The 12,474-nt window shown below is 37.8% G+C and overlaps 1 protein-coding gene across 1 annotated transcript in view; it reads left to right on the top strand.

The window, feature by feature from the left end:
- The window catches only part of MALRD1 (MAM and LDL receptor class A domain containing 1), a 653,802-nt gene that overhangs the window by 415,117 nt on the left and 226,211 nt on the right, over positions 1-12,474 (top strand). The gene's annotated exons all lie outside the window — the stretch shown is intronic.

The following is a 12,474-nucleotide window of genomic DNA, read 5'->3' as shown; positions in this document are numbered from 1 at the left end:
ACTTCACAGAGGCAGTTCAAACATGTGAGTTTGGTTTTTGGTGATGTTACAGCATCTGCTGTTTTTATGACCACAGCTGCTTCAAAGGATTCTGCTTAAAAGTCAATCCTTTAGATTTTGATTCTCCCCACAATGTTTCCGGGAAAGATGGATGCTACTCAGCTACCTTATATATGTTACATAAAGTCAGCATTCTTGCATCCCAGATGGTCTAGGGAGCACAGAGCTCCAGGTATCTGCGTCAAACAGGAGGCAGTATTTGGGCTTGGGGATGTTTGGGAGAGGGTGCCTGGACAACAGAAAATGGGGTTCTGAACATAAAATCATGAAAAGGTATTTCAGAAGTGAGAATGTGCTTCTTCAACTCTTTTCTAGTACCTTTTCTTGTAGTATGCTAAATTTCTATTATAGTTAGTCACTCAATCTAGAAATGATTGGCAACTTAAAAAGGAAAAATTCTTCAAAACTTTGGCTAAGATTTTAGAAGGAGAGAAGCTTTCATTAAACAGAGATTCCTTTCTTCTCAAGGGAAGCAGAATGATTCCTAGATGGGATAATTCAGGAGAGAAGAAAACTGAAAGTTATTATTCTAACTCTGCCAGGCTTCATGTCGAACTTGGCACTGCTACTCCCCTCCTTATCTTAAAATCCTGTGAGAATTTACAGGATTATAATTACTTTTGTTCAACTCAATCCAACGCTCAGCTTACTGGATAATAATTTAATATATTTAGTGATAAAGTACTTTTAAGTTTATAGTTTGTTTCCTGTTATCAAAATGAGGCAAATTGCGGTCAATTGTAGTTGAAAATGGTCAATTGTGTATCAACTATATTTTAGGAAAAAGTAGCCATTGGTTTTTGTTAGCCCAGCTTGCTACAAGTAAAGAAGATTTTCAAAATATATGTTAGTTAAGATAGAAAGGAAAAAAAAAAAAGCATTAGGAGAAATTTTAAAAGACTATGTATGAAATTTAAAAAAATGATTTTTTTGGTCCCCTTAGTTTTAAGTTATATGCTAATAAAATATCAGTGCTACGAAATATGGGTGATGAGAAGGAGCTTAGAGTGTAAGTTACACTCAGTTGTTTTCTACTATCACCAGTTTAGAAGAAGAGAATAGTATTTGACAAAACACCTAAAAATCAGAGACTTGCTATAGAATAGCGATTAAGAACAAGGAGTCTTGGGTTAAACTATCTGGGCACGAAATCTGGCTCTGCCACTGACTAGCTTGGGTGAGATTTTTTATTTCACTTTGCCTTAGTTTCCTCATTGATAAGATGGTGTTGATAATAATCGTACTTCCATCCTAGATTTCTGTGAATATTAAATATGTTAACATATGTGAAATGCTTAGAATAGTCTTGGCACATAGTAAAATTTATGTTTTACATTTTATTGTTACAATTATCATCATTCTTATTAACCATGCCATATTCTCAAATGGTGCTTTATTACCCTGCATGAGGAAACCAGCTTCAAGCCATGTGCAGAGAGGTTGCCACAGAATCTGTGAAGGAATTGCTGCTGTTTCCCATTTGAGATGAAGAAATTAAAAATGACTTAAGGGGCCAGCCCCGTGGCCGAGTGGCTAAGTTTGCATGCTCCACTTCAGTGGCCCAGGTTTTGTGGGTTCAGAATCCAGGTGTGGACCTACACACCACTCATCGAGCCATGCTGTGGCTGCACCCCACATAGAAGAACTAGAATGACTTACAGCTAGGATATACAACTATGTCCTGGGACATTGGGGAGGGAAAAAAAAAAAAGGAAGATTGACAACAGATGTTAGCTCAGGGCCAATCTTCCTCACAAAAAAAATGTAAAAATTAAAAACTGATGTTTATTTGTCTATCACATCCTGCTGATCACAAAAGACCATATATTGTATGATACTATTTATAGGAAATGTCCAAAATAGGAAGATGTGTAGAGATGGAAAGTAAATTAGTGGTTACTTACAGCTGAAGGAATTGGGGTTGGGGAGTGATGGCTAACGAACATGGGGGTTCTGTATGGGGTGATGAAAATTGATTGGTGATTGTCACACAACTCCATAAATATAACACTACTAAACTGTAAACTTTATATGGGTGAACTTAATGGTATGTAAATTATAAATTACAAATCAGTAAAGCTGTTAAAAAGAAAAAAGAAATGAGGGAGAATTCTAGAAAGATAGTGGTGGTCGTGGCAGAATAGCTTTTGGATTTTCATAAGTCCTCACAACAAAACAGAGCACCCAGTTAGCAAAGTCAATGAGCCATGGAAAACATGTACAACAAGATTAAGTGAAAATACATCCCCCCTACAGGCTAATGGGGACAAACTGCCAATAGCCGCAAGACCTGTGTGGTATTTATGTCTGTGAAAGAGAAGGCAGGGGAATCATGGAAGAGCCCGCAGATATTGGCTGGAAAATACAGTCAGGCAGTTTGAGAATGGCAGCTAAAACTGGGAGGGGTTTTACTCACTTTGAGACTAAGTGGGTCCAAGGGGTCTGGGTTGTAAGGTCTGTGGGTCTGCAGCTGTCTAGACGCCATGAACTCTCAAAATGGATCTACCAGGACTCCTTCACAGGACAGCAGCCTCCATTCAAAAACAAAACAGGGGCCGGCCCATGGCACGGTGGTTAAGTTCACGCTCTCTGCTTCATCAGCCCAGGGCTCATGGGTTCGGATCCCAGGTGGGGACCTACACACCACTCATCAGGCCGTGCTGAGGCAGCATCCCACATACAAAATAGAGGAAGATTGGCACGGATGTTATCTCAGGGACAATATTCCTCAGCAAAAAGAGGAAGATTCGCAACAGATGTTAGCTCAGGGCCAAACTTCCTCACCACAAAAAAACCCCAAAAGATCTAACAAAAACTCTACTGGGAGTGGAATCAAAATTGAGTAGACTGGGGACAGATGAAGGAAGGAGAAAACTCACATCAAAGTGGAGGAGGGGAATGCAGCCAGGAAATCTCAAAAAGCAATCTCTTTTATAAACTTGTACAGATTCTACGGATTTATAACCCTTCTCAGGGGTTTGACACTAATCATCTAACTTTGGTCATGTCATTTTAGAATATCAGTTTCCTCATTCGCAAAATGACAGGATAATAAAGGACAATGTCTGAGATTTTCCTAGGATTATCTGACAACTCTGGAAACTATGCATATTTTTAAAATTTCAGAATAATTGAGAACAAAGTGTAAAATTGATTAAGAGTGAAAGTGGAAGATCGTAGAAGATACATGTGAGATATATATATATTTGGTGGCTATCTGCTTTGCTTGCAAATAAGAAAGCTATTTGAGCTTCATATTTATTCTTTTACTTTCCATTCAAAAACTTACAACTCAGTTTATTAGATAATGTTTAGTACGTGGCCAACATAAAGCTAGATATATTCTTTTTTTTTCTTTGCGTTCTGGATATATCATGGTGCTATCTTCAATTTGTTATCAAATTTATTGTATTTTTCTAAAAAGAACAATAAAGCAAAAGAATAGACATGATCTTTGGTTAGTCTGCGCTCACATTAAGAAGCATATCTCCAGAAAAAGAGAGAGAAGCATATCTCCACTTTGGGCAAATTAACAAGGAAGCAAGTAGCTTATTCATAGAAAAATAAATGATAGATTATGAATTTTATATCTCTTCTTTTTAAATTCAAGTTGTTTTAAAAAATGGTTTGTACAAAAATCTTATAAAATGCAACCGCCGTTCTACAGAACAGAGAAGTAGGAAGAGAATTCCTATAGAAAGGAAGGGAATAGTTCTTCGCTGTAAGTATAAAAGTATCAATTCTAAGTTTAAATGGTTATTCAATTTTCAATCAGAATATTATTTACTAAGTACAGTCATTCATTAAGTACAATCATCCAGCTGATACTTACTGAGTTTGCTATTAATACTAAGCAGCATCTATATCAGTGGTTGGAGGCCCAGTTCTGTAATAAGACCAGTAGGTGCAAATCCCAACTTACCCATTTGCTATGTGCTCTGCGCTTTTAGGCAAGTCGCATAATCTCCCTTTGTCTCATTTTGTTCAGCTATAAAACGGTAGTAATACTGCTTCCATCTCATAGAGCTATTAAGAGGATTAAATCACTTTATGCAAATTTCTTTGAAGCATGCATACTATAATAATCACTGAATATTTGTTGGCTAAAAGTATAAATGAACAGCAACAGCAAAAACTTGACATTGCTTTAAGCACAACACTTTTTAGATCAGTGCTTAAGATCTGGTTCTGTTCTGTTCACCTGTCCAGCAAACATTTATTGATCGCCTCGGCTGCGGAAAGCTCTGTGCAGTACACTGTGCACATCTCAGAGCAGGGCTGAAACGAGTGTGTTACACAGTATTTGACTTTATTGATTTTCCATTTCCCCTTTCAGTGCCCCATTTCTTGACTCCCAGGACTTCTTCTCCCTCCCCATGTGTCCCCTCTGTGTCTTCTATTTCCCAGACCGCTCTGTGGACTGTCTCCAAGACACAGGTAAACCTGGTACCTTAGGATGGGAGCCAATAAAGATATAAGATGTTGCCTTCCCCACTGAAAATCTAGAAGATCCAACTGAATGATGACCAGTTTTCAGTTCAGGGCAAAGGAAGAAATAATTTAGGGAATGGAAAATGCTTCCAGAAGTCAATAAAATCATCTAAGTAGACAGTAGCACAGTAGCTGCTCTGTCTTTCTCTGAATTCATACAGAGCAAAACACATCATGCTCCCCAAATAATCCTAAATGTGAAAGGAAGAAAATACCTTGGGAATAAAATGAGAGGAGCCGGCATCTTTATACATCATTATAATTTTAGATGTCTAGTACATTGTCTTCACACATAACCTGAAAAGACTTTCTTTTTTGTTATAACCACTTTCACAGTTTTCTTTTTTTTCCACTTAACAACTGTATGTATGACTCCTAAGTGTCCTTTAAACAGTAACTGTTCTGGAATGAAAATAGTGGCTTGATGATAACAATTTCAGGGCAGCCTCACTCTGGATTCACACTGAACTTGGGAGATCACAAAGCAGTGATTGCTCGATATAAAGTTCACGGATACATAAATCTATAAACAGAACCCTGTAGAGTTTGACTTCAAAACTTGCCTCCTCCACTTAGTTTAGATGAAAAGATGTATTCCTGCTCAAGGTATGTGTGTTCCAAATGTTGCATTTAGATCTCTCACAGTTTTCTCTTAAAGTAAATGTTGTCAAAAGTGGAAAAAAAGAAGATGATAGTGAGTAGGAAAAATAGTAATAATGAAGCATCTCACCCTAATAAAATAATTAAAAGAGACTTTTATTTGTAATAACTAATAGCTAGATAATATGTAGTGCTGTATATTTTAAGGGTGGCTAAATGGATGAACGAGTATATGGATGGGTGAATGGATCGGTGGACAGACAGATGGATTAATATAATACACCATTCAAATCTTGTTATGTGTGTGAAAGTTCAGAACAGAACAAGTTCCTGCCTCTCTTGAGCTAAATTCTGGTGGCAGATGCAGATAATAAACCAATTTAGATGTAATACTGTGTCATATGGGGATAGGTGCTATGAGCGATATGGTGAGGAGGAATGATGGAGAATTATTCCCTGATTGGAGTGGTCAGAAACAGTCTCTTGGAAGATTACAAGCAAAGATCTTAGTGAAGAGCACTCCTGGCTTCCAGACCAGTGAGGCAGATTTACTAAGAGGGGAGCACAATGCCGGGCCAGAAGGAACTAAGAGTGGAGAGACAGCAATGGGCATCATCATGTAGAGCTTTGTCATCAGAAATGCCTGCTCTTGGGGCTGGCCCTGTGGCCGAGTGGTTAAGTTCACGCACTTCATGTTGGCAGCCCAGGGTTTCTCCAGTTTGGATCCTGGGCATGGGCATGGCACCACTCATCAGGCCATGCTGAGGTGGCGTCCCACATGCCACAACTAGAAGGACCCACAACTAGAATATACAACTATGTACTAGGGGGACTTGGGAAGAAAAAGTAGAAAAAAGAAAAAGAAGATTGGCAACAGTTGTTAGCTCAGGTGCCAATCTTCAAAAAAAAAAAGAGAAAGAAAAAGAGGGGCCAGCCCTGTGGCCGAGTGGTTAAGTTCACGCGCTCTGCTTTGGCGGCCCAGGGTTTGGATCCTGGGCGCAGACATGGCACCGCTCACAAGACCATGCTGAGGCGGCGTCCCACATGCCATGACTAGAAGTACCCACAACTAAAATATACAACTATATACTGAAGGCATTTGGGGAGAAAAAGCAGGAAAAAAAAAAAGAAAAAGAAATGCCTGCTCTGTACTGGGGATCTTCTCACAGCGCAGGGGTTAAACAAGCAAAGTCTAGAGTCAGACTTCCTAGGGTTAAATCCCGACTCTGCCACTTACTCGCTGTGTGACCTTGAATAAGTACTTATCAACTCTGTGCCTCAGTTTCCTTATGACCATAAAAATAGAACCTAGCTGAGAGGGTAATTGTGAGGATTTAACAAGTTAATATGTGCTAAGAGCTTTGAACAGCATCTCTTCATGGTCACTACTTAATAAATGTTAGATATGATTATCATCATCATCATCACAACCATATTTGATTTAATCCTCGGTACAACTCTGGAAAGTTGAGGCACTCAGAAGTTACACTAAATAATGTCAGCCAGGTTGATTTCCTTACTGATGCTTAATGGCACAGAAACTTAGCTGTATTTAGCCATAACAGCATAGCATACCATTAAAATCATGATGAATACTTTGGGGGCAAAGCAGTTACACAACACCTGCCATATCTAGTTTACCGATGGTTTCAAATGCTCCTGAAAGAAAACAGGTAATATCAGACCTATCACTAGTGTTCCTAACAGTGGCGTATTCTAGTAATACTAGTTGGAATATTTTCAAACATTGTAAATCCTGTTTTTAAAATTTTAATATTTAATTGAGCCTCATTGTTTCAGAGTTGTTGTTTTTTGTTTAAGATTGGCACCTGAGCTAACAACTGTTGCCAATCTTTTCTTTTTCTTTTTTTTTCCTGCTTTATCTCCCACAAATCCCCCCTGGTACATAGTTGCAGGTCCTTCTAGTTGTGGCACGTGGGACACCGATGAGTGGTGCCGTGTCCACGCCCAGGATCTGAACCGGCGAAACCCTGGGCCAACACAGCCGAGCGCATGGACTTAACCACTCGGCCACAGGGCCGGCCCCAAGAGTTATTTTATTTCAGGTTCAGAAAATTTTTCAATAAAGAGAGGGTGGGAAAGAAAAGAAACTTTACGTACAAATGTTACAGAACTTGAACCAGATCCAGGTCATAGCTGATTCTTTACCTGATTCTGTATGACTGTCTTTATTCTAGGTTCCTTATAAATTGCAGGGCACCTTTTTTACCTAAAGCTAAAAGTTTCTTCCAAGAATTGATGTAATTCGTTAAATATACTCTTTATGCAGAGCCAGTTCGTATCTTTATATTAAACCTGCTATTTCAAATTAAACTTTATCTATTGCCTGGGTGAAAAACCCAATGGTTCTCAAGGGAAAAAATAGACTTATTTGTAGTAACCTCTTTACATTTCTGCAAATATCTTTTATTAACAAAAAATGTTGTCTTGTTTATTTTTTGTTATAATTAATATATATATATATATTTTTTTTTTTAAAGATTGGCACCTGAGCTAACAACTGTTGCCAATCTTCTTTCTTTTCTTTTTCTTTGTTTTTTCTCCCCAAATCCCCCCAGTACATAGTTGTATATTTTAGTTGTAGATCCTTCTAGTTGTGGCACGTGGGATGCCACCTCAGCGTGACCTGATGAGCAGTGCCATGTCCGCGCCCAGGATCTGAACCAGTGAAACCCTGGGCCGCTGCAGTGGAGCACGCGAACTTAACCACTCTGCCATGGGGCTGGTCCCCAATTAATATATATCTTGATTGTATTTCCTTTTCTAACTTACATATCAATAAAATATATAAATGTGCATTTTACTAAATATATATCATATATATATTTTTTTGAGGAAGATTAGCCCTGAGCTAACATCTGCTGCCAATCCTTCTCCTTTTGCTGAGGAAGAGTGGCCCTGAGCTAACATCTGTGCCCATCTTCCTCTATTTTATACATGAGATACCTGCCACAGCATGGCTTGATAAGCTGTGCTAAATCCTCACCCAGGATCCAAACTGGTGAACCCCAGGCCACTAAAGCAGAGTGTGTGAAATTAACCATTATGCCACCAGGCCAGCCCTGATATATACCATATATTGACACAAAAATTAGTCATTCTGACTTTTCACTCAAAAAAAGGATTTTTATTGATCCAAAAATTTTGATTCTTCATCAAAAGGGAAGAATAGTGATATCAATTCATTGATTTTAAACAAATACTACAAACTTTTTAAACCTATCATTGTATGTGGTAGAGAGATTTACTGTTTGCAAGATATCTATTTTTTCACTTTGTGTCCGAGTCCCTTTTGGGTAAGTGGATCCGCATAGAAACAATCTGACCAATGTGCTGTGGGGAAGTAACGTGTGTCACTTCCAGGTCGAAGCATTTCAAGCTAGAGACGCTCCAGGTCTCCTTTCTGTTGCTGTGGTAGAGGATGCCTCATTTTCTAGACTCTGTGTCTACATGTGTCTGGTCCCCTAATTTTGTGGAGGAAAGTCCCTTTGCTGACTTGTTTTAGATTTGTATAGTGAGTGACAAAAAATAGCGTTGATATTTGGGGGTTATTTTTTAATTGCTATATTATCTAGTCGGTCCTAACGCAATGCCGTTTCCTATGTTACATAGAGGAGTATTATTTAGTTAGAGCTATTATAGAACCACACTGTATATATGTAGAGTTGTATTTGACATTGGGCTGTCCAGCTTTGTAACCTTGGAAACAGATACATTTGTTGTGTTTTAGGTCACAGTGTGAAGATTATGGTTGCTTAATTAATGAACAAAAGGAAATCACAACCAAGCTATCAGTCCTTTGCAGGGTTTTTCAAACTGAAGATGTGAAACAGTGTACTTACTTTTCAGACTCTAATCCTCTAAATATGTTAAGAAAGAGCTGAGTAGTATTCCATTGTGTGTGTGTGTGTGTGTGTACCACATCTTCTTTATCCATTCATCCATTCCTGGGCACTTAGGTTGTTTCCAAGTCTTGGCTATTGTGAATAATGCTGCAATGAACATAGGAGTGGAAATATCTTTTCAAATTAGTGTTTTCGTGTCCTTTGGGTAAATACCTAGAAGTAGAGTAGCTAGACGATATGATAGTTCTAGTCTTGATTTTTTGAGGAATCTCCATCCTGTTTTCCATAGTGTCTGCACGATTTTACATTCCCAGCAGCAGTGTATGAGCGTTCCCTTTTCTCTACATATGCTCCAGCACTTGTTATTTCTTATCTTTTTAATTATAGCCATTCTGACAGTCATGAGGTGATATCTCATTTTAGTTTTGCTTTCAAGTCACATGGAGAAAGCCAAATACCATATGATTTCACTAGTGGGGAAGATAAAGGCAACAACAACAACAAACACATAGATATAGAGATAGATTAGTGGTTCCCAGAGAGGAAGGGGGGAAGGTGAAGGGAGTAAAAGGGCACACATATGATGATGGATGGTAATTAGTCTTTGGGTGGTGAACATGATGTAGTCTATACAGAAATCAGAATATAAGGATGCACATCTAAAATTTATGTACTGTTAGAAACCAATGTTGCCCAATAAAAGAAAAAGAAAGAGCTTCCAACATCCCTGGCTCCAAGTACTCAGGAGAATAAAGTTAACACTAAACAAAATTCAAAATCAAGAGGTGGAGAGAGTCCTTGTGGCATCAATCCTATCCTTCCAGTCATTGCCAGCTATAGCCCTCTCTTTGCTTTATTGACTGAATTGATTTGAGACAGGCCTCGGGAGAGAGGCCTCATTGTCATGGTCAATGAACAACATTATTCTTCATTAAGCCTTAGGGCCAAGTTATTTGCTTCTTGTAAAATCAGAGAATAGATTCTTATTCCTGGTCCCATGCCCACATTTTAAACAGTAGGACTATGTAATTGAGTTTATTATATCTTTAATCAGCTATTTTAAATTAAAAAATCAAAGCCATGGATGGATCTAATTACTTTAACATTGTATTTAAATCAACCATTTATTACGTACCAAGAAAATGTCGGATATTACTTATATCTTTCAATAAAATTAGCATTTCAGTGTCAAAATGGTCTACATTTAAAGATGTAATTATAATCATATAATGATAAACTGAATATTATAATTAATGTGATTATACTTGTTTATGATACAAGCACAATGATATAACTTGGCTCATTCATAATATTAAGAAAAAATAATTACTTGAGCATACATTTTTGTTAGGCTTAAGTAGCACTTGAAATAGCCTTAGATTTAAATGAAGGCTACTATAAATCTGCATACTGACATTATCCTCAGTTCATGTTATTTCTAATTAGAATTTGGTTAAATTACAATGAACATTTCCACACTTAATATCTGGGTCAGTAAGATCGTCGCATAGAGAATTTGTCACAATACTGCATTTCAGTTTTTACTGGACTATATTTTACTAATTCTTTTCTATTCAAAGTGAATATTAACCAGTAAGACTTCCATTTTACACTCATGATATATGTTTTTTGTTGTCCGTTGCACAGTTAAAAGGTATACTATTCAGTCCTGAAGCAAATATATATAAGGTGTACAAGCTACAAGTGTCATTAACATAAGTAGATGTGGAACTCAAGAAATTTATATCCAGTTGGACCAAACATAAAGAAATAGATTTCAATAAAATCTACAGGTATTTATACATGCACAAGTATTAAGCTAGGGCCAGAAACCAATTTTCTTATGTATTATATTTGATGGAACGTGCACACACACCTACACATATACTCAGAGGCATATATGAATTTCTGAAAAGCCTCATATTTTGAATAATCACACAAGTAAAGGGCTTATGAGCAAATACCATTGGAGCAAACCACTATAAGCATAGGTAACTAAGTTATACAACACTAATATAAACAAAAGCAGCCATAATAAAAATAGCAGCACAGTTTAAAGCATTTTAAAATCCTATTAAATAGAGGAACTTTTCAGTAAATATGTTATGTTACCTAAAAAGGAGAATTGGGTGGGAGGCAAGCAATCTTGATGGAAGGGTGGTATAAAAAAAGTTTAAGCCTATTAAATTATGGAGACAAGGGAAAAAGAACCAAAGACTGGAAAAACCATACAACAGATAAGCAGTCCCAAAAGAGAGCATGTGGAGAAACAGAGCGAAGAAGACGGTGAGACCGACTCAGCAGCCTCACCTGCCTCCATGGCTCTCTGGGCTCAGCCGTGTTAGTGTGCTTCATTGTCATCTGCTGTGCCTTGGTGTCACAAGACATTATTGTAGTGGGAAAAATCACGTAGGAATCAACACACCTTCTGTGTGGCATTGACCTAGTGGCCTCATTGATCAGTTGCATACAAACTTCATTGTTTTACAGAAACCTGCATTGGATACCTGATAATCAAGACAGTGGAAGGAAACTAAAATATGTTGAAAACCTAGTGAGTGCTGAGGTCAAACTAGACCCAGTGCATGTGTCGTCTCCCTTAAAGAAGGACTGAGAATGTTTAGTACAGAATGGGTTTTTGAAGGATTTGAGCAAAATGACTCACACAAATTGTCTAGAAAGTTGCCTCAGAAGAATTGGGAAATATAGAGTTTTAAATTGTTGATTAAAAGGTCAGAAAGGAGCTCAGCAAAAAAAACCAAGTGTGGGAGAATCTCTTTCCACTTGTTCACTTTTTGGTCTTTCAGTCTTTATCCATTCTTATGGTAATTTCTGGGAAATCTCTAGGTTAGTTAGGTCTAGTTTAATTGCCAATAGCATCAAACATAAAGGGAGTTTATGTAAGGATTCAAGGAATCTCAGGAAACCCAAGATTAGGAACACAGTCCAGCTTCAAGAAAGTTCTAAAACCAGGGATTGAAAGAGGGAACTTGAGCTGTGATCTTTCTGTGCCTCTTATCTCTTTTGTCTGCGTCTCTCTGCACATCTGTTTCAGTCCCCTCTCTCTGAACCAGCTTTCTCTGCTTCACCAAATATAGGCAGAAAACATGACTACACCACAGGATTCAAGAGCCTTAACACATTGTTGAAGAAAGCTTTTGGTTATATTTCTAAATTGTCTGGGAAAGGACACCAACTGACCTATCTTAGACCAAATGGCCACCCTCAGACCAGTTAAATGTAGTCCAATGGCAGGGACATGTTATACAAACATGCCTTGGTGACCATATGGATGAGAAGGAGTCATCAGATGAAGCGAGAGGAGTAAACAAGTCCACTATTGGGTCATTGAAAATATACTCTTAGAATAATATTCATTCAACAAATACTAGTACTGTACCTCCATAAACAAGTGTTGAAGGATATTACACAGACGAGTTAATTATTCCAACAGATG

The sequence above is a fragment of the Equus caballus genome, chromosome 29 (genome assembly GCF_041296265.1).
Source record: "Equus caballus isolate H_3958 breed thoroughbred chromosome 29, TB-T2T, whole genome shotgun sequence".
NCBI lineage: Eukaryota > Metazoa > Chordata > Mammalia > Perissodactyla > Equidae > Equus > Equus caballus.
The sequence above is the reverse complement of the archived record's forward strand: the minus strand, read 5'-3'. Positions and strand labels throughout refer to the sequence as shown.